The 21709-nt window shown below is 37.5% G+C and overlaps 1 protein-coding gene across 4 annotated transcripts in view; it reads right to left on the minus strand.

The window, feature by feature from the left end:
• The window catches only part of ROBO1 (roundabout guidance receptor 1), a 736202-nt gene that overhangs the window by 376141 nt on the left and 338352 nt on the right, over positions 1-21709 (minus strand). The gene's annotated exons all lie outside the window — the stretch shown is intronic.

A 21709-nucleotide genomic window follows, 5' to 3' on the forward strand; every position in this document is an offset into this window, starting at 1 on the left:
AATCGCACCTTGCTCCTCCTGCCCCTCCATTTATTACTGGAGATAATAACACCCCTTCTCTGAAGGAGTTGGGAGGAGGAATCAGTTGGCTATTTTAAGGTAACCAGGTCCCATTATGCCATATCTCCAAATTTTAATCGCAAATTAAAAAAAAAAAAAAAAAAGAAAAAAAAAAAGAAAAAAGGAAGGCAGCTGGTCAGCTAAACACATAAATGAACACGTGTTTTAAGACCCCAAGATAAATTGCTGATCAAAACACCACAAAGCACCACGAAGATAACTCATAATAATGAACTAAATAATTCAAAGCAAAAAATAAAATAAAAATCCCAGTGGCTCTGAAAACAGAACAGCACAACCCAAAGGAATTTGTTGTCAATATCACTAGATGTTTTTACCCTCGTCCATACAGCTTAATGTTAAACTGTTCATTAAACATAAATTCTATTTTTAATTTACTTTTGATAGTGCAATGTCCAACAAACAACACCTAAAAGAAACATTCATATTTAAAAAAACAAACAACAAACACCTGCAAGAAGCAAATCTCTTTGCAAGAATATCACTACCACAACAATAGGCTGCTTATTTCTTTTCCCTGTTGACAGGTGTCCGATAATTTATTAATTATTGCAAAGATCCTGAATAGGAAAGATATGTTTCACTCTCTCACACACCGACATCTTTTGGACTTCCATAGTGACTGAGAGTGACTGTTCCTTTTCAATAAAATGCACATGCTGCTAAAAATCAGTCTGAAGTTTCACGAAACACCTGAAGCAACTATGTATGAAATTAAACCAGAAAAAACCACAAGTGATCTTTTTTTCTGGATGCTTAATTGTACTAGCTCAGTCATTTGATTTTTAAAATGTGATGCCAAACTTTCATATTCTCCATTTATTTTTTAAACAGACAGCATCCTTACAAACAGAAATATTTTTAATTAATTACAAAAGAAAATTGGAAAATTGGAAGAAATTGAAATTGGAAAACATATGTCTTTTAAAAAGTCAATTAAAGAATTGACACCAAAATACTGATGTGCAGATTTAGAAAATAAAAGACCAAACAACAAAAAAAACCAGACTCCAAAACGGTATTTCATCTTGGCAGATGAAAAAAGTGAAATATGTTCATTTATTGGTCCATTCATCTTTGCTGGCTCACTAATGGGCAATGTCACGCACATCTTTAAAATCTGTTCTGAAAATGTCTGTAGAGTGACTGAATCAACATTCTGCTTCTCCAGATTGCTCACTTATTTGCATTCAAGGGTTGATTGGGTCAGAGTTTTAAATTACAGCAGTAAAGGACAGAAGGACGGGACTTTTTATTAAATTAAGAGGCAGAGGATGTGCCTACTTTTTTAGGGCAAATGTTTATAATCGACTAGAGAAAGCCCAGACCAACATTTCAAGCAACGGACCTGCTGATCACCATTTTGAAAGATTAATTGTCTTCTAGGAGATTTAACCACGCACTACTCAAAATGACGAAGAAGGAGGAGGATGCACTGAAAGCTACTGGAGAGTTCTACACGTCAGTGTAACATCTGGCGCTGTGTGCAAAATATAATTGCATAATGAATGGATCATTTTTACCCAAGTTACTCCCTCAAACACAGCATTCCCAACAATGGCCCAACCCTCCTCCTAACACCCCACAAAACAACTGATGCTAATGTTCTTTAGCAAGGCTCACTTAGGAGTTTATATAGGAGCAGTTTCCATTTCAGAAATTCTGTGCATTGAATACAGCTAACAGGACATGAAAGCAGCAACTTTAAAAACTAGGCTACAACTACTTGCAGCCACTTTGGCATGAAAATCTTGGGCCTGAGTCCCTCCGCTGATGGATATAAGGGGATTAGTCTCTTTTTAACACTACTGATATTTACATGATATCTGTTAGCAACAATACACTTATTATTTACAATCCAAAAGCAAACAGACATTATTCATTTTCTCATTCATTGAGAAATACTACTTTTTGACCTGGTCATAAACAGCATGATATTCAACTAATGTTAAATTATGGCCTCTGGCTGGAAATCACTTTCACTAATGATGATTGCTGAAGTTTAGTTCTTGCTGTGGGAGAATCCTACCTATTTCACTGAACGATAAGTCTGCACCCAAGTCCTACATTTTGGGCTGTGCCCCCCTGCACTGGGCTGAATTAAATTTCAGTTCTGTCACAAGATCCAGCTTTGCCTTTACTTGGGAGTCCCGGTTAAAACTTACAAGAAATATGTACTATTGACTTAAATAGCCCATTTCACCACGACACTGCTGCGTGAGGCACCCTGTTGAACGGCTGGTAAAGGGTCTGAATGTTAAGACGTGGTGTATTTCTTCTGGCTACCTTGCTGTAGGATCAGGCAATTTTCCACTTGGCTTTGCTAAACATAATGAACAATTTTACATCGTTCCACTTTTCGAACTAGTTGCTGTGCCATAAAAAACGAAGGGAATGAATTATATAACCTAGAACAATTCACCTGATGTATGAAAAATTTACAGCTCAGTCTGAGTCAAAGCGGAGGCTGAACTCTGTGTCTCATCCCTCAGAGAAATGCCATAATCACTCTATAACAGGGCTTTCATCTTGTTCAAACTAGTATGAAGAGGTAGAAGTTTCACAGAACTGACAGAGAGATACACCTCAAAATAACTTTCGAGTAAGGTTGAATGTCTTGGTTGAATTTCTGTATCAGACAGGAGGAATTTAAACTAAGATCTCTGATATCCTAGCTGCTCAGAAAAGCCTGTTTTCACTGAAATAAAAGTTACACTTTAAAAAACGCCTAAGCAGTAATTGATTGATTCATTAAGTCAAAAAACCCTCTGATCCCCAATCAAAAAAAAAAAAAAAGAGCAGCAAAAAAACCCACTTGCTACTACACTTTTCATTCACAGGAATATCTGGGAGAGGCCTCATTTGAGAGGGGGGACCCCCTTATCATGAAGAAAAATATCTCATTCATTAAGTTGGGCAAGTACCTTAAGGCATTAAAAAAACCTCAACAAACCCCAAAAAAAAAAAAAAAAAAAAGAGCAGCAAAAAAACCCACTTGCTACTACACTTTTCATTCACAGGAATATCTGGGAGAGGCCTCATTTGAGAGGGGGGACCCCCTTATCATGAAGAAAAATATCTCATTCATTAAGTTGGGCAAGTACCTTAAGGCATTAAAAAAACCTCAACAAACATCTATTTTGACTTGATAGGAGAGTGCTAACTTTACCAGCACCAAGTCGTCTGATTTTTGGTGGACTAGTTTCAGGTTGAGTCAGTTTAGCCCAAGCACAGATGACACTTTCAAAGCAGCAAGAAGATTTGGCTTAATTGTACAAGTTCAGAACAAGTTGTTGTGGCCCAACGGCAGTCAAATAGCACCAAAGATTTATGCAAATACAGGGAATCTTTTCCACTGAAATCTTAAAGTTACTCCCTTTTATAGACTGCAGCAGAAGCTAATAAACAGCATCCATGTTTTAATTTACACATATTTAACTCTTTAAAATGATCAGAAAATCCGAATACTAAATATTTGCTATTATTATTCATTCTCTTTGCTCCTACAACACCTCAGACAAGGCAGACACATTTATTTTTGCAGCTACCTAGATTCAAGTGCTTTGTGCAATCCTAACCTCAAAAATTATATTAAACATGATTTTAACCATGGCTCTGCTATTCATAGAAAAGTCACTAGTGATTTTTTTTTTCTACCGGTAACAGAAAGTGATTCCATCCGTTATTGCTTCTTTTGTACTGGGGAGATATATCTGTATGACACGTTTTATTGACGATGCATCCTTAAAAGTCCCCAAATGATTCATTATTGATGCCCTGGCCCATTCTCCTGGAGAACATAAAGAAAAATTGAAAAGACCTAAACAGACATAACTTCTTACTACTGTAGGAATGTATTTTGAGTTTCCTCACAAGTCATGGTTTATCTGAAATTAAAGCGAGCTACTGAAAAGTGTCTGCCTACAAAAATAGTAGCTGTTGCCGTATTTAATTTCAAAATACGTAGCTTCATTGTTTCTTGTTCTATTTTTCTAAATTTCAGTATCAGCATCAGCTTGGGGGGGGGGGGGTAAAAAATTGTGAGGAAACAGCATGAACAGCATTTTGCAAATGAACATTAATAAAAGATCAGGGTGAAGCAAATGAATATAAACTACTATCAATATTAGAATTGTGTTCTACAAATTGGATCAATTCTCATTGATTCCTTTCTAGTGATCTAGAAGAATTTAGGAAGAGACATCAGAAAAAAACCACAACTCTGACTGCATTAAACCACAAGCTAAGACGAGGAGATAAATTAGTAGCCTAGGTTTTTTCATTATTTTGATTTATTCTAGGTTTTCATTCAAATTGCAGTAGAAATATACTACAATATGTTTTAAGGGATATTTGATTTAATGATATTTCTTCATTTGGTTATTCATAATGACAAAACATTTTATGCTATCCAAGTGCAGTTAAGTAAGAATATTATCTAAGGGAGAACTATGGTTATGAGAACTAACCTTTGTGGAGGGAAGTACTATCTAGAATTATATGTTTATTTAGAAAAATACAGACAAGCTTTCAAGAATATGGACCTATTCTTTAGACCTGGAACAAATAGGGAAAACTTCAAGGTATGTGCAGAATTGGGAATTATTAGGCCTCCCTTAGACTATCACAGCTTCCTAAACACTTACAGGTCCAATCAGAAGCCTATGTAGCATATGGCTGATTAATCTGGAGAATATCCTTACTGATGTTTCATATTAGCTGAAAGGAAATATTTTATTTTTAATAAGACTTAATAGAGCAACTTTCTAGAGACATTCACATTCAGCCAGCTAACTTGTTTAAACTGGAGAACTTTAGGGAGTTATGGCCACTTTCATCAGTCAAGAGTCTCCAAAAGTAATTAAGAAGTTCTTCATTAAAAGTTTACACTGCTCAGCTGCCTCTTCTTAGAAGTTGAGAAAGGTTTAAGCTAAGGGGAAAAAGCAAGCATTTTTTCTCACATAATGGCTTTAATCTGAGGACCTGGCAGAAGTAAATTACAAATAAATCCATACGGATGCTTTTTATTAATAGCCTGTATAAGTATGTTCTAGCAACTCAATATGTGGATCTGAAAAAAAAAACAACAAAAAAACACTTGTGCCCAGGTACATAAATGTCATTCACTACACACAAGAGACAATTTTCTGATGAGATTTCTGATGAGAACATAATACTCTGTGGTGTAAAAAAACCTTTCTAAAACAAGGAAAAATACAGCTTTTAACAGTTTGAGTTTTTTTGGGGTTTTTTTGTCTTCAAAGAACAACGCATATGATTGAAATCCTGACAAAACCTCAGTAGTGGATGCTATTTAAACACCTTCCCTTCCTTTTCATGATTCATTCATAACAGTAACTCATTAAAAAGTAAATGAGGACTTCTAGTTACATAAAAGCAGTAAACAGCTTCTTTGCATCCTTATGCTGCTAGTAAACAACCTCTTCGCAATTTATTTATTTATTTATTTATTTATTTTTGAAGTAGGTAGCAAACCCAGGCATTAGCAACTTCAACGCAGATCCAGAAAATTTTACAGAGCAGCATAACCTATGAGTTGTTTGGTTTGTTGTTTTGTTTTTTTAAATTGCATCACTTGCTTTTGAATTCTAAAACTGAAGTCCTATGTGGGATCAGTCATGCAGAAAACCAAATGAATATAATTACATAGTGACATTTTTGACTGAACATTTAAATTCTCAAAACTTGGTATTTAGTAAACATGCTCTGTAAGACTCTGATGCTCCCAAATCTGTCACCCTCTCTCTGTTCCTCCCCAAGCTTGACTTCTGCTTGCTCTTCCTTGCACTTCTTGGACTGTCCCTTGTAGCTCTCTCCTGTTCTGCATCTGCTCCCGTTTCTTTCCCTGCCAGACAAACCCGAAGGTAACAGCCATTCAGGCTAATTAAATGGTGCTAGAAGTGAGTTAACAGGTGGTGGCCCCAGCTGCTTTAGTTGCAGGGGTAGATAACAGACCCATCACTAGCCTGGTGCAAGGCACTATGATTAATTAGGACAAGAAGCCATTTGCTAAGGAGGGATGACCAGATTTATATCAGAATTTTATTCTCTAAGGCAACAAGAAAACTTTCCATACAAAATACAAAAATAAATTTCTTATTCCAAAGTGATCAGCAGTCATCTTACTATGTTCAATATGGCATATGCATAAGATCTACTTGGCACAGGCTTCTTCATACTAGTATTTTGTATTTTCTTTTTACTGCAAGCTCTGAATATGACCCTTCTCTAGGAAATCTTCTCTACCTTAGAGGCCTTCTTATTTTGTTTTCTTCCAAGTGAATTTGCGTGTTTCTCAAGAGAGTTCTGATTACTGTGGGAACTACTATCAAGACATTTAAATACCAGCAACTAGCACATGTACAGTTGAAGAACGGGTTATGCAAGCTTCCCATGCAATCCTCCAACTCCGCTGGACTTCTTGCAATGATCCCCTCATCATTGTAATCAACTCTAGGAGACTACACCCAGTCATTCAGGCATTAACCCCTGGAGCTGCTGCTTCTATGACTTTAGCCCTGTAAGGCTGCTTTGAGGCTGAATTATGAAGTTACTTTACAAGTAGATACCTCTCATGTAGTTACAAAGAACAGGGTTAATTTTCTCTTTACTGCAGAACTGGAACACAGCAAGAAACCCACCATGCTAATTACCCCTTATTTTATTCAGCTGAGTGGTGAACTTAAAAAAGTGATGAATTTCCCTCATTAATGACTATTACAGACAAACAAAAAAAAAGCAGGAACTAATTCAATACGCCAACCCCAACAGCCTTGCAGTCACACAATTTGAAATTAGAACTACCATAAAAATGCACGTTGAGGGGCATGTACACAATTCAAGAGCTGAGAAAGCCCTTTCTCGTTCCCTTGCTTTTCTGTATATGCAAAGTCATCTTCTGAGTTGTCAAAGATATATCTGCAGCACAGCTGTGTCATTTACATTTTACTGGTCTATCTGCAGAGCTCAGCATGAAGAATAATATTAAATCAATGTATGTCAATGCTTGTTTATAGAAAGAGTGGGCATACTTGCACTAATAGATTGCTCAGCAAGGGAATACACTGGCACACTAAGGAAGCCCAATAAAACTGCTACATAAACAAGAAAGTCTCTCTGAGACAGCAAGAATTCCAGGGCCTTTTTTTCAAACCTGCTTTCTGTGCAAAGCACAGCTCTGATAACACGATATCCTACGGCGTGATTCGGTGATTTAAAAAAGAGTCTTTAACCTTGTTGCAATTTACAATTAAAATCCTTGTGGGGTAACAGGAAAGTAATTTAGTAAGTAAAGTACAGGGATATTCTGAAGTGAAACAGGAAGGTGAATGGCAAGGTAAACAAATATTCACACTGACTTGTAAAAAGACATAGAGTTGAAAAATACACCATGTCAATAAGTGCAGCTCTACAAGAATAAATGTACAGCAAGTTACAAGCGTCATCAAATCCTAAATATATATCCATGCCAAGAAGTAGAAAATCAAGCCTGTCCAGAATTCCCTTTCCTATTAACCTTCTAAGACAGTGAATTACCCGGAGATATCAAATGATTCTCACTTGCAACACAACTTTTTTTTTTTTTTAGTTGAAAGAACGTTTGCCTTTATTCATACTAAGTAGAAGTACTTCAGGGAAGTTTTTGTCTTTCCTTATTAGATCACAGGGATTCTTTCTGTAAAGCCCTTCCTAAGAGCCACTGCTTTTGTGCAGAGTAATGAAATGGATTCTACAAAGGGGTTTTTTAAGTTTGTTCCTTGGAGAGAAGAGAAGGCGTACAACAGGTGTTCCTCCTTTCTTTGTTTACCTGAGCTGACTACTCACTGCTCAAAATCATATCCTTAAGAAAACAAATGATGGAGCATGTAAGCATTTGCCTGGAAAATTTGATATTAGGCTGAAGTCCTTTCTTGTTAAAGCAGAAAAATGCTCCTATTGACTGTATGCAGGGTTCTGTTAGCACAGCTGTGAATACTTCAGGGAAACGGGAGAAAGAGCCACAAATAAAGAATTAGCAATTACTATCTAGCTCATAATGAAACATACACATATGTCCCAATCAACTTAATAATTCTCAATTGAAACTGGGAAAGATTCATAAAATAGCGGTAAGTTAATTTAATAGTTTCTAGCAGTTCTTTAGCATCTTCCAGCTGGGAATCTCGTTTCTCAGTGTGATTAATGTCAGCCTCAAAAGAAAGCACAGGGTCAAAAATTACTCCAAGTTTATGAACTCAAACTCCAGACGAAACAGTACTACGATGAAATGAAATAGCCGAGGAAGAGAACAATCAATAACTCTTCTATCTTGTCAGAATTCAGGTCCGCAAAATTAATACCAGATAAGAAGTCATACAACACAGCAAGGGGTACTTGGGTTTACAAGGATCTACAGATTTCTCTAGATATTGTCAATTTGTAATATTGTGTACATTGAGCATGGGAATTACTAGCCAGAGGCAGTAATTTTGAAACAAAATAGGACCTTCAATAGATCCATGGGAACTCCTGAAATAATTAGAGCTGTAACTGGAAGCAGAGACCCCAAAGCAATAAAGAAGAAACACTGAAAAATGATACGTTTTAAACTACACAAATATGATTATAACAATACCAGTGTAAATAATGAAAGCAACCACATCAAAATTTTGATGGATAAGACTATCAAGATGGCAAAGATGGACCAAATCACATATCTATGCTCAAAAACCAACCAGACCTTAGAGATAAACTGCTCAATAAGACATAACCTTATCAGAAACTTCAGTTCGTGTGTTGGTAGATAAAGAACAAGATCTAAATAGCAACTGGCCACCCTTAAAAAGCAAAACCAGAAAACCCATAGATCAGGAAGTTAGGCTTCTCATAGTAAGAGACTCATTCATCATCACAACAATGAATTGAAAATGGAAGCAGAGATGAGGAAGAATGCATTGTGTCAGATTTACTTGTATAAAGTTTCCCAAGTATATCACTGCTGGCTAGGCCACAGCTTTAATAGCACTGAGCTAAAGTACAACACTGTAAGAGTGACAGCTCAAAAAAAGAAAAAAAATCTTTAGCAAACCCCGATTGTTTGTTTGTCCTAACTTCATTAAATGTGTTGGTGCAGCTGCTTTGGGCAGGAAATAAAAAATACTTCTGAAGCAACATTATACATATCACATGTTTCCAGTGTGATTGGTTCCATATTGTTGGGGCCCTCAAGCGCCTCTAGCAGAGTTCCTCAGCAAATTTTAATGTGTCAAACTGGATAAAAGTCAGAAGTAGATGCTTTATCCCTACAGGCTAGGATGACTGCTACCCAGCACAGAAATTCCAAAAGGGAAGACGATGCCCTGGCTTCAATCTGAGCACTGCATGCTCCCATGAGCTGCTGATAAGAGCACGTGACCTGAGCCCTGAGGTGGCCGCCAGCAGCCCCCTCCAAACTCCTGCATGCCCCGGTGCCCTCAAGGTCCTTCTCCAACTGTTCATGGCCAAGACCCCAGCCCAGGGGTGCCCCATCTCAATGGCAGTGGGGCCAGCAGCCCCCAGACCTTGTTGGGTGCCACATGTGGGGAACAGGCTAGTGGAGCACAGCAGATGTGTCAATATGCTAATCAAACGTCCTTCAGCAATACTTTTTCTGCCTAGTCAACTTACAATCAGGTTAGGCCTCAAGTTGAAAAATTTAGCTCACAGCAGTCAACCTTTAAAACAAAATATATGGAGCAGAATATAAGTATACATATATACAGAACAGTATATCAGAAGATCAAGCCACTGATGAACATGGAGCTGGGAGCCAGATCTGTACACAAAACCTATCAATTGCAAATAACCAGTGGCTCACAATTCAGTGATATATCATTACTACTACTGAATTTAAAAGACTGCATGCTATATTTAAATGTTTGCTAGTTTGGAACTTCATCATGCTATGATATTAAATATTTCTAGGTGTGTCCAAGATATTTCAACTAGAATACTAAACTTCTAACATACAACAGGCCAAGATAGAAAAACATTTAATATTTCATTCATAAAAAACATTTAACATTTAATATTCACCCTTAGCAAGTTTGCTGATGACACCAAGCTGTGTGGTGCAGTCAACATGCTGGAGGGAAGGGATGCCATCCAGTGGGACCTGGATAGGCTTCAGAGGTGGGCCCATGCAAACCTCATGAAGTTCAACAAGGCCAAGTGCAAGGTCTGGGACATGGCAATCGCAGGCACAAATACAGGTTGGGCAGAGAATGGCTGGAGAGCGGCCCTGAGGAGAAGGACTTTGGGGTGCTCATGGACGAGAAGCTCAACATGACCTGGCAATATGCACTTGCAGCCCAGAAAGCCAACCGCTTCCTGGGCTGCATCAAAAGAAACGTGGCCAGCAGAACAAGGGAGGTGATTCTGCCCCTCTACTCCCTCTTGTGAGACCCCACCTGGAGTACTGCATCTAGCTCTGGGTCCCCCAATATAAGTACACGGACCTGTTGGAGAGAGTCCAGAGGAGGGCCACAAAGATGATCAGAGGGCTGGAGCACCTCTCCTATGAGGAAAGGCAGAGAAAGTTGTGGTTGTTCAGGTTGGAGAAGAGAAGGCTCCAGGGAGACCTTATAGCAGCCTTCCAGTACCTAGAACGGGCCTACAGGAGAGATGGGGAGGGACTCTTTGTCAGGAAGTGTAATGACAGTATAAGGGATAATGGTTTTAAACTGAAAGAGGGGAGATTTAGATTAGATATCAGGAAGAAATTTCTTATTGTGAGGATGGTGAGACACTGGAACAGGTTGCCCAGAGAAGCTGTGGCTGCCCCATCCCTGGAGGTGTTCAAGGCCAGGCTGGATGGGGCTTTGAGTAGCCTGCTCTAGTGGGAGGTGTCCCTGCCCATGGCAGGGGGGTAGGAACTCGATGAACTTTAAGGTCCCTTCCAACCCAAACCATTCTATGATTCTGCAATTTTTACAGACTTCAATTTATTTTGTTGATTTTGTTGGGAATATAGGTATGAAAGATTATGGAAAAAGAGACATAGGAACACAGCAAGAACACAAGAACCTACAGAAAGAAAAGCATGCTTAGCATATTAAAGGTAATTAATCATCTTTCAGTTTAGGAGGCCAGACTACAGAAAATTCCTGGAAAAACACTGTAATTTCAGAAGGTGCTAGATATGAAAAAAGAAACTAACACATTGGATCAAATAACATATCCAGCTAGAGACTGATCTGACATTGAACACTGGTTAGAAAGTAAAACTACACAAAGCAGAACAGTATTGTTTCATTACATTTGTTATTTGTTTAATATTTCAAATAGAAAAAAATTGCCTCAAGATATAGTGAGGAAATTTAAACTTTGAAACAAAAGAAACAGTACTGAGTTTACTGCATCATTCCTATTACTCAAGTTTTACAGTTTAGCTAACTCAACTGAAGCTCGTGCTGTTGTTTGTGTTCTACAACTGGAGAGCGACCAAAGAGATGTGATATGATCTTGAAAGTATAACACTGGACATAAATAAGCTGTAAGTGTATGTCAGAGCTCAAAACTGAATACAACTGAAACATTAAGCAAGTCAGTGATAAAGAGCTTACATATGACATGAAGACTGTTTCAAGCACACTTCAGCAAAAGCTTCAAAAATGGTTAAACATTTTAGACGTGTTTACTAGCTAGAAAAGACTGAACAATGAGAACAGAAACATTTGCCTTTAGAAATAATATAATTAAAGATAATCTAAGATATGTTCCCTATAATTTTTGTTTTTCTAAATGGCTATAGCAAATTGCTATATTTTTGAAAATGCATTTAGTCTCAGAAAAGAGTGCCCTGACACATACAACATAAAGAAAGTTATATTCAGTAATGAAAAGTAAACTGGATAAAAAATTGAAATAAATAAATTACAAAAATCTCCCATCAGTACTGACTGAATGTTAACTAGTTTTACACCAATTGGCAATCGTGCCTAAGAAGGCTCCCCAGGTAAGCTCCTATTTAAGCTTTTCTCATCAGCTTGAAACTTGAACATAATTATGTTTGACTAGATTCAGGCTGGGTGTGTCTCAAGGTCCTGCTCCCAACAGTCATCCTAATCAGAGTCCTAGACAAAACCTTTCTGGTTTCTTTGCAGCCTCCCACTATGGGTATCTTTCTCAAAAGACAGAAGTTGTTGTATGGAGAAATCTTGTCCCGATATGCGGACAAAATGTAACTACATCTCATGTCCGCTGGTTCAGACATAGTTTTGAGACTCCTTCCATCTTTATTTAAGATTTTGATTAAGATTAGCAAGTGAATTCAGAAGACACTAGAAGGGAATACTCAACAGATGCAGACTGTTAGCAGAAACCCTGTTCTGTAGAAAAAGACTGAAGTAAAACACTTCCAAGTCCTTCCAAATCCCACTCAGCTGAATTAGTCACTATGTATTTCATAATCTGAATTAGTAACATGAATACAAATTGTGTATTTCATAAATCTGAATTACTCCAATTTCACAATCTGAGTAACTATAAAGATTCTTACAATTGAAAATAAAGGCCATTCATAAGAAGAAAAAATTCACTTGATGAAAAATGCTATAGGCACATGAAGATTTTTCTGATGATACAGTATCAAAGAAAATTTAGTTGAATTTAAGCTGACCCCTCATTTATCATATCCTGTGGGCAAGTCAGTTAATGACTGTATTGATTCTCTTTTGTGTTCATTGTTACATACATCATTCAACCAAGGTGAAAGTAACCATAAGATATTTAGAGAAAAATATTTAAATTATAAATATTTGAAGTTGCAGTTAAGAATTACTATTATACAATAGATTTCCTGTACTAAAATTACAGGACATATTCATATAATCACAGTGGAAAATATCACATGATGTGCACTAGGTGATCCCTGGAAGCAGTGTATTGCTAGTAACTAAAATGGGCTTCAATGGAATTGCATCAGCTGAGGATCTCATACATGTTAAGTGCCACTTTTCACTAAACTCAGGAACACTGGATTGCTTTGAAACCTCTGATCATTCAGTGAACAATGACGAAATAGGCACCTGAGACCATGGTTCTCCTAACCTACTAGAATCTGAAGATGAAAAGAGGGAAAAATAGTCCATTTCTATGGACATCTGATTTCACAGGCATCTTATGGAGTTTGTTTTTTTGTTCTCACTGAAATGTAAAGAGCAGAGCACACGACTCCCACTGCAATGTTAGTCTGTTTTGAAGAAAAGTTGATCAATGACAGAAATGGAAATAATCTTTCTTCCACAGACAGAAAGGATGCTCTGCACTTTGTGCAACTGGCTTAAATCTGTGAAGAAAGGTATAGCAGACCTAGCTAGCATGCAGTTAACAGACCGACAGACTAAGAATTCGGGCTGTTAGTTAACTAAACAGACCAAACTAGTATCCAATTAAGATACAGCACAACATATTTAAAACTACGCTATTGACATAAAATGTCGTTTAAAATTACTGGAAGCAGTGTCAGTTTTTTCTTTGATTTCTCTTTCACAAAACATAACTATCATTATGTCTTTCTTCTGTAACTGGTTTTGGTCCTCCATCTAAACAGCTCAACTGATAATAAATCCTAGATTCCTACACCAATTTGATCAATTATGATTTTATTATTCATGTGTTTAGAATGTTTAATCTTTGCAAGGATCTCTCCCATATTTTCTTAATTTAAAAACCTCTTTCTCAGCAGCAAACTTTTTCTCAATCAAGCCCAAAATCTCCTGGCATCTCTTTCCCTGGTTCAGGTTGTTCAGAGTTTCCGATTTAGGTAACAGAAAACAAAACAAAGTTGAAGACGCATCTTTGTGAAAACTGTTTGCACAGGCTTCAGTTAGCTGCTGGAAGGTCACCGTGCCGAGGGAAGCTGTAAGGTGGTAGGTAAGTTTATCTTGTGATTGTATTTAAGAAAAGAAAAAGAGAGAGAGGGGAGAGAGAGCACACATTTGGTCCGCTCTGTGGCTCCTTTTAAGGAAACAATTGATTTCTTTTGTATTTTTATTACCAGAAAAACTGAAAACAGATATCTGAGGAAAACAGAACCAGATCTCCCATGGCAAGGCCGCTCAGTAAAATCCGGCTGGTGTCTCACGCAGTGCTCAACCACAGGGAAAACCTGGGCTTGAGAAGAGCCCCTGAGTGCTGCAGCTGGGGCTGGAGCCCCGCAGAGGTCAGGGAGGTGCGGCGGCGCCTCCGGGAGAGCTTCCTGGGGACCCGGCAGAGCTGGGATACAGCTGCTGCTGGAAAGGGAGGAGATGGAATTATAGCGTGGAGGGGGGAGGCAGGGAGGGGAGGAAAGCAGAGCGTCTGAAGGGATGAAAACACCACAGTTTCTCTTTCATCCCTCTAATATTCTCAGGAATGGCTTTAGGGGGATGAAAGCTATCACTTGAAAGTCTGATTCCCCTGCCTTTATGCTTTGCAGGCTTCTACAGGGAGCAGAAATAAAGTGATGATGAACAAGCATTAAAAACAGTACAAATTGTTGCCTGAATCCCAATTAAATCAGTACAGCCAGATACATGTTCCTTCAGCCAATATTGTGACCAGTCATTTTAGCCAATATCATCCAAAAAAGTAAAAAGCAGTTACAAGATGATTCTCCCACCCCAAATTCTTGCAAGTAAAAAGACTCTTGTAGAGTTTTATGATCACAAAGACATAAACTTGAAACTTAGGAAATTGTAGAAGTGAAGCTGCACGACTGATCTTACTACAGCTTCCCCAGGCACGTCTTAGTCATTAATTCCACAACTGTTTCAAAGTGTTCTCCCACTGCAGGGAACAGATGATATTCAGTCAACAAGCAACGATGTGATGTTTGATTTCTCCATACTATTCATACATATTCCAAACATCACCCTAATGACAGCTTCATTTTGCTACGTGATTCTGACTGATAGCAATTGAAGTCCAAAGTGTTTAAGGTACGTGGACACCAAATGCTGAATAGGAATCAGAATTCTTCAAAACCAACCAATTCACAGACACTACTGCTGAATGTTCTGCAAATCTGAACTAATAATTTTTTCCCAAAAAAATTCTAGGCTGGAGGAGGGACTGTTGTTATCTCCATATTAAAGCTGGAGATTTGAGATGCCATTGTGGTTAGAGTCAAGTTTTCTGAAGAAAGCTACTCTTTTCAGACTTCCACCACCAAGGCTTCCAGCTCCATGATTAAAAGCCTGTAATACTGGACCTAGTACAGAGAGAAGAGGATACCAATGATGTCCCAATACCCTGATTATCTCTGTGTTTTGGAGCTTTTAGTCTGCTGTCTGATAGCACAAGGTTGCCTAGTTTCAAAGTTTTAACCAAGCTGGCCCGAGGGACCAAGCAAGCCAAAACTATTATTAGCCCAAATGGGGATATATCCTGCCTTCATGAACATTACTAATCTAATAAATAATTAATTGATTAACCTACAAAGGAGCATTTCCAATTCTTAGGAAAGGGTTAGTAAGCATTAAATACATTTGTCATTTCCAGCAAATATGTTTAAATGATATAACAGTTAATCTATACTATTCTGAGTAAGATATTTATGCCTACTTTTGCAAAATACACTTAAGTGATATATTTAGACTTTAAAAATATGGGTTTATGTTTGCATGGATAATATGAAATCAAATATAAAATACAGACTTTGATTCCTGTCTTCTATTTTTCTCTCTTCTTCCCAGTCTCTCACCCAACAAAGCAAAAATGCAAGCCCAATTGCCATCTGTAAGTATGCATGTGGAAGAAAATTGATTGCTGAGACAATGATCTGTATGTGCCACAGAAAATAAGGTCATACTGAAAAAGGTTCACTTTATTTAAAGGAAACAGTTTGTGACTGATTGCTTGGGAAGAAAACAAAGGAAAAGTTTTTGGCTTTTTTTTCCGGATGTTTCAGCTCCTTGAATCAAGACAGCTTAAAGAAAAGGAAGACTTAAGGAGAGATAGACATTTTGAAAGAAAGACTACTAGCCTGGAAACCATGTCAGCTGCAAATTTTCAAAATCAAGTATGTTAATTTGTCACTTTCTTGCTGGGTTACCACAATCTGATCAAGAATAGTCAAATCCAGACAGGTACTAAGACACCAGACACCTCTGTGGAGCTCCTCCTGAGCCTCTCTTTATCCAGTTTATAAAACGAGAATAAAAGATTCCTGAATTATAAAATATGCATGTCCATATCAAATAAAAATGTGTCTTAATGTCTTTGTTATTACTATAAATTAAACTATCAAAAATGTTTCAGTAATAATCTGTGTTTGACAAGTTATGAGGCATAAGTTTATCTAAGAAATTTCTTAACCACTTAACCTTCTTAAGCACTGAAAGTTATAGAATTTTGTAAGTACAACTCTTATCTTACTAATCCTACACTTTGAAGAGCACATTGTATTTGCATTGTAATTACATCTTCAGAAACATCAGCTGCTGTACCCTGTAAAAGAAATAGTTTTATTAAGCCTAAATTCACCACTACTGCTGAAAGCTGGCACTTTGCTGAGCATGTGTATGTATTCAGTGTTCTATAAAACAATGATTTATCTCGCAAAACACCATTCGCATTTCAGAGTCAACAGCAGGGATTTGACGTAAAGATAAATACTAATACGCTAAGTATTAAAAATGTTCTTACTGTTAGTCTCTTAATGGTCAAGTGACAGCTTAGTCTTACAAACTCAGCTTTCTTAATATGTGACTCCTAAACTACAAAATCCAACTATGTCTATGAAATATGTACACCACATTTTAACAGATTAGATTTTGTCATTACTATAAACTAGTGTCAAAATTGCTTCTTCGGCTGCTACAGGTGTCCCTAGCAGCATTTAAACATGACATTTTGCGATACCACTCAGTGCAATCCTGAAATGATACAAGCTGGAAACACCTTCCTTCTTACTAGTGTCTCACTGAATGCAAACCTCACATTTGCAAAGACCTAATTAGCAGCTTCTGAGACTCTTGACTCAGGTTCTGCTAATTTCTCTTCTGAAACGAACTGCAAAATAGTGTTTTTTTAGTCTCTATTACATGAAGCACCCCTTGACACACAAACTGATTTCTGAGATTTTGTCTGGGTGAAGAAGCCACAACAACTTGCTCTTTGGTTGTTTAAGGAATTAGTGACCTTTTAGATATATCAAAAAGTCTTATTTGAAAAGAGTAAATAATCATGTGGTATAAATATTTTTGAAGCTCGGCTAGCTGCAACACACCCAGGTTATTCTCAAGACAAAGAAGCCTAGGCAAAAAAAAATCTTGGCATCTACAAATGCCATATGGAGTTTCCATGTGTCATTGTTGCATGACAAAATTATCTCCATTTTTTTTCTCCCAAGAAACTTATAATACACTGACTATTTGCCAGTTCTCTTTCTTCCAAATCTGGGAGGAGAAGAGTTAAATTACTTTTGAGTCGAGAAGCAGAGAAAAATAATTAGCTTAAAAAACTCCAACTATAGTTTGAAATGGCTTTTCCAGGCATAAAACTGCACATTATTAAGGCCTAGCGTTGTGGGACTTTCCATGGCTTGAGGCTAATGCTCTCCCCAAGTGAAGCTGAGGATCCATCCTTTCTCATGGTTTGATGCTGCTGTTTCTAACCTTCATGGTTTGTTAGACAGGTGACCTTCAACCTTTGATCCTGGAAAGACTATTAGCAGTGACTCCAGGAGATTTGCCTCAATAGCACGGCTGCAGGGGAGCATTCCCAGGTGCATTCTAAATGCAACTTATCACATTATTCTATAATTAATCACTGGGATATCACGATAGGCGTGATGCACATATATAAATGTATTACAAATAAATATGTGTGTATATAAATAAAAATCGGCATTTAGTGGAGGTAAGTCAAGCTGCATCCATTATGCTGCTGTGACCCACTTTTATGTGTGTATTACCCACTTATCCTAATCCAAAGTAGGATTTATGCAGGCACTTTGCTTCAAGCAAGATATTAGTGTCATGGCTGGGGAGTGTTCTTTAAACAAAACTATGGGAATCATTGACATAAACTACTCGAGAAATTATCTATGTGTTTCAATAGCTTTCACTGAATCGGGGTCTAATCTCAGCTCTTTAGACTAAAAACTAACATTTGAAAACTCAGGACAGGTTTAACTACCTGCCAGGTACCTGCCATGTTTGGGGCATTATTGTAACATCAATAATAAACAACATCCCAGAGCTTGGAGCTGTTTAGAATAATTGCCAGTGAGGAATAATTTCTTTTTCTCTCTCTTTTTCACTGTAATTCCTACCAGTCTCACTTTCCCCTTCTCTTCAAGATTCTCTATTGCATTCCTCATTGGTGTCCCCCAAAAGATTTCTTCAGGATAAATGACTAAAAGGAAGCTTTCTATGGTGATAATATATCACTAGTTAAATTCTGTTGTCTTTGATGTAGTTGTAAAACAAAGGCATACCTGATGTTGCATCTAGATATAGTATTTGAAAACAATCCTTAAATAATTCACTTTTTTTCTTTTAAAATCATAATTAAAATGAAATTGTATGCCTAGGACAGGAAGAATAAGGGCTATGACAACAGAAGGTCCAAAGAAGATGCCAAAATTATATGCGCCTCAAAGCAATTAAGAGAAAGTGGGATTGTTTTACTGAGTTAATGGAATCTGAAATATATATATATATTTCACACATAGCACAATATGATTCAAACCAGCTGATCTTTCCTTACAAAGAGTTAAGAAATGACCTACTGACAATTACAACTTAAAATGGCTCCGCTGACAGCTGTAACATGAACCAAAAGCCTCATCTTGCAAAGACTTTTGTCCTTCCTATTATGTGCTGTGGGAAGTCCCACTGCCCTCATGGCTTTGAAGGCTAAGCAGGCAACTATGTCTTCTCCTCTTTATAGTTTAGTTATGATCTAGCAAATGAAGAACTAGGATCTGCCAAGCTTAAAACTAAATATTTTTATTTAGGGTACCAATAATTATGCGGACTCAAAGGACGGGGAACGATAGATAACAAGAGCAGAGTCACAAGGAGAGAACTGGGAAGAAAAAAGTTTGATGGAGAAATGAGCTCCAGCTGCTGACTCATAGGAACATCTCTCAATAAAGTTCATGAGGTTGTTGCATACGGATTCAGTATGTGTGAGTGACTGCTGAATAGTCCATGAAGCCAATTAAAAGCCATATACACAGTTAACATCCCTCTTGAGCTTTTAAATTCTAATGACTATCAAGCCTGAAAGTTTATCTTTTTCTTCTCCAATAAAGTTTACGGGTTGTATGATACCCACTTAAAGTCTTTGGAGAATTCCCATACCTGTTTTGTCTGTACGGTACCCTTTAGTAATATTACTACATAATCAATCATTAAGAAAGGGGAAAAAACATTTTCCAGACTAATTCTGTAAACTTGAGTAGCTGAAAAATAAATATTGAGTCCACATAACAAGTATCTTCATCAGTACTGAGGGAAAGACATAAACCCTAACCAAGCGTAAAACCTCCACCACAGTTTCCACTTAAGACAGCAACACAGGCAAAGCCTTTCTTGAAACTTCTCCATTGTCATTACTGATAGAGCTGCATCACTGACAACAATGACACAGTTTAAAGCACCAATAGAGTCAAGAGAGTCAACACCCTCCTATGTCACACAGTCTCCAAATGTATGGTAGCAGCATGATAGGATACATAAAATGTTCCGACTTCAGCAGAACATTGAGAAGATATTTAGGTTTCTCCCTTAAACAGCAGTTAAGCGTATACTCCAATTAAGCGTGTTTAAACTGCATTCATTTCAATAGAACTTAAGCATGTGGTTAACGGCAGTCGCCAAATGAGGATAGAAGTGCTATGTTCTGGCATTGGTTCTATGAGCATCAGTGTATTGGTCCTACATTTGAATTTCCCAGTGTCTTTTTATGACAGACTTTGAAAGTGGTTTGTAAATATGTTCATTTATTATTGCATATTCGCTAATAGACTTGTGCGGGGGAGTCCTATAATAGTACAGTGCAGATTCCTCAGATTATACCAAAGAATCAAAATACCTATTATATGCAATGTCTTTCCTGTAAAACGATATGCCAACTTTCATAATCATTTGCTATTCTCTCTTTAGAAAAATTTGATATCTTTTAAACCTCCTAATTACAATAACAAATAAAAAATCCTTTTTAGTAATAAGGAAGGAAAGTGGCACAGAATCGTAATAAAGAAAAGCCAGCTGAGGAGCCTGCTAGAAAACAATACTATGTATAATTGGTGTTTAATTATGCAGAATTAACAAATGGCAGCAGCACTGGTTGTATTACTTGACCAGGGCTCCTTGCCAAGTCAACAAGCTGGTTTTAATGTAGGAAGTAACCCATTCAGTTATCTGGCGCCTTTGAGCAGGGCCCTGACTGCTGCGTTCTCCATCTGTGTTGCCAAAAACATTTAGCAGAAGAAAGAAATCTGTTGATTTGCTAAAGCAAGATAAATTTTGGTCATTGATATGGGTGAATGCACCAATAAGATCATAAAAAAGTTTTCTAAACATTTTATTCATCTGGTGCCAACGATTTAGGAACACCATGAGAGCTCAAAATACTAATTAGTATGAATTTGCAGGGTTGATATGTTATACAATAGAATATCGAACATGTTTATTTGAATATATTACCTCCACTAACCCCTCCCCTCTCCATACACACATATTTGAATGTATTTAAAAACATGTTTAAATATTTATGTTCTTTAGAGCCACAGTACATAATTTTCTCCTATGGTAAGCAACTAATTTGCATTTTGAAATGAACACATCTATGATGATACATATGAGAAGTTCCTGGAGAATGTGTCTGCTGATGGACCCACGCTCACAACTGACCCCTGTAACAAACCTGAGTACTAGTCTGAGCAGTCGCTCCTCCTGCTTCCCCACCCCTGTGATCTGCTGCACTCAAGAGACCTGGCCTGGCACACTTGTGAAAAGGTGTGCTGCTTCAGGGGAGCTTGAATTCAATTTGAAAGAAGACTTTTTGAATTAAATACAGACAACAAAAACTTTTGGGGGAAGGAGAAGGCAAGAAAAACTCTTGGAGATCCCCAAAAACATGTAGCCCCCTTTTCTGAACTTCTCTTTCATGTGTAGGTTTCGTTGAGGGTTGTCACCATGATAACGGTAACAGTAGCAGATGTACTGCCAAGTGAATGAGAACCTTCAATGAGAAATGCATCAATACACATATTCTATTTATATTGTATATTTATCCTGTTTTCAGGATAGCAGAAGATTTATTGAAAAACACGGAGAGAGAAGCAGAATTTGGGTTTTGATAGAACAGAGAATATGGATTGAAAGTAAACAAATGGGAAAGTCTGTCAACTGAACTCCTCTACATGTTTGCATAGATTCAGGTTCACCTGAGTAGCTGGAGCTGGTATTGTTAAGATCCTGACTTGTTTCCTCTTAGGACAGACAAAGATTTACATATGGTGAGCTAGTCTCATCTGAAATCCTGGGAGAAAGGTTAATTTTACCATCTTTCTCACAGAGAGTCATTGTCACAGGAATCTGGTTGCAGCTGAAGAGAAACTAAGAACAGAAAGACCGGTCTTTGCTTTTAG

This window comes from Calidris pugnax, unplaced genomic scaffold, assembly GCF_001431845.1.
Source record: "Calidris pugnax isolate Ruff unplaced genomic scaffold, ASM143184v1 scaffold95, whole genome shotgun sequence".
In the NCBI taxonomy this organism is placed as follows: domain Eukaryota; kingdom Metazoa; phylum Chordata; class Aves; order Charadriiformes; family Scolopacidae; genus Calidris; species Calidris pugnax.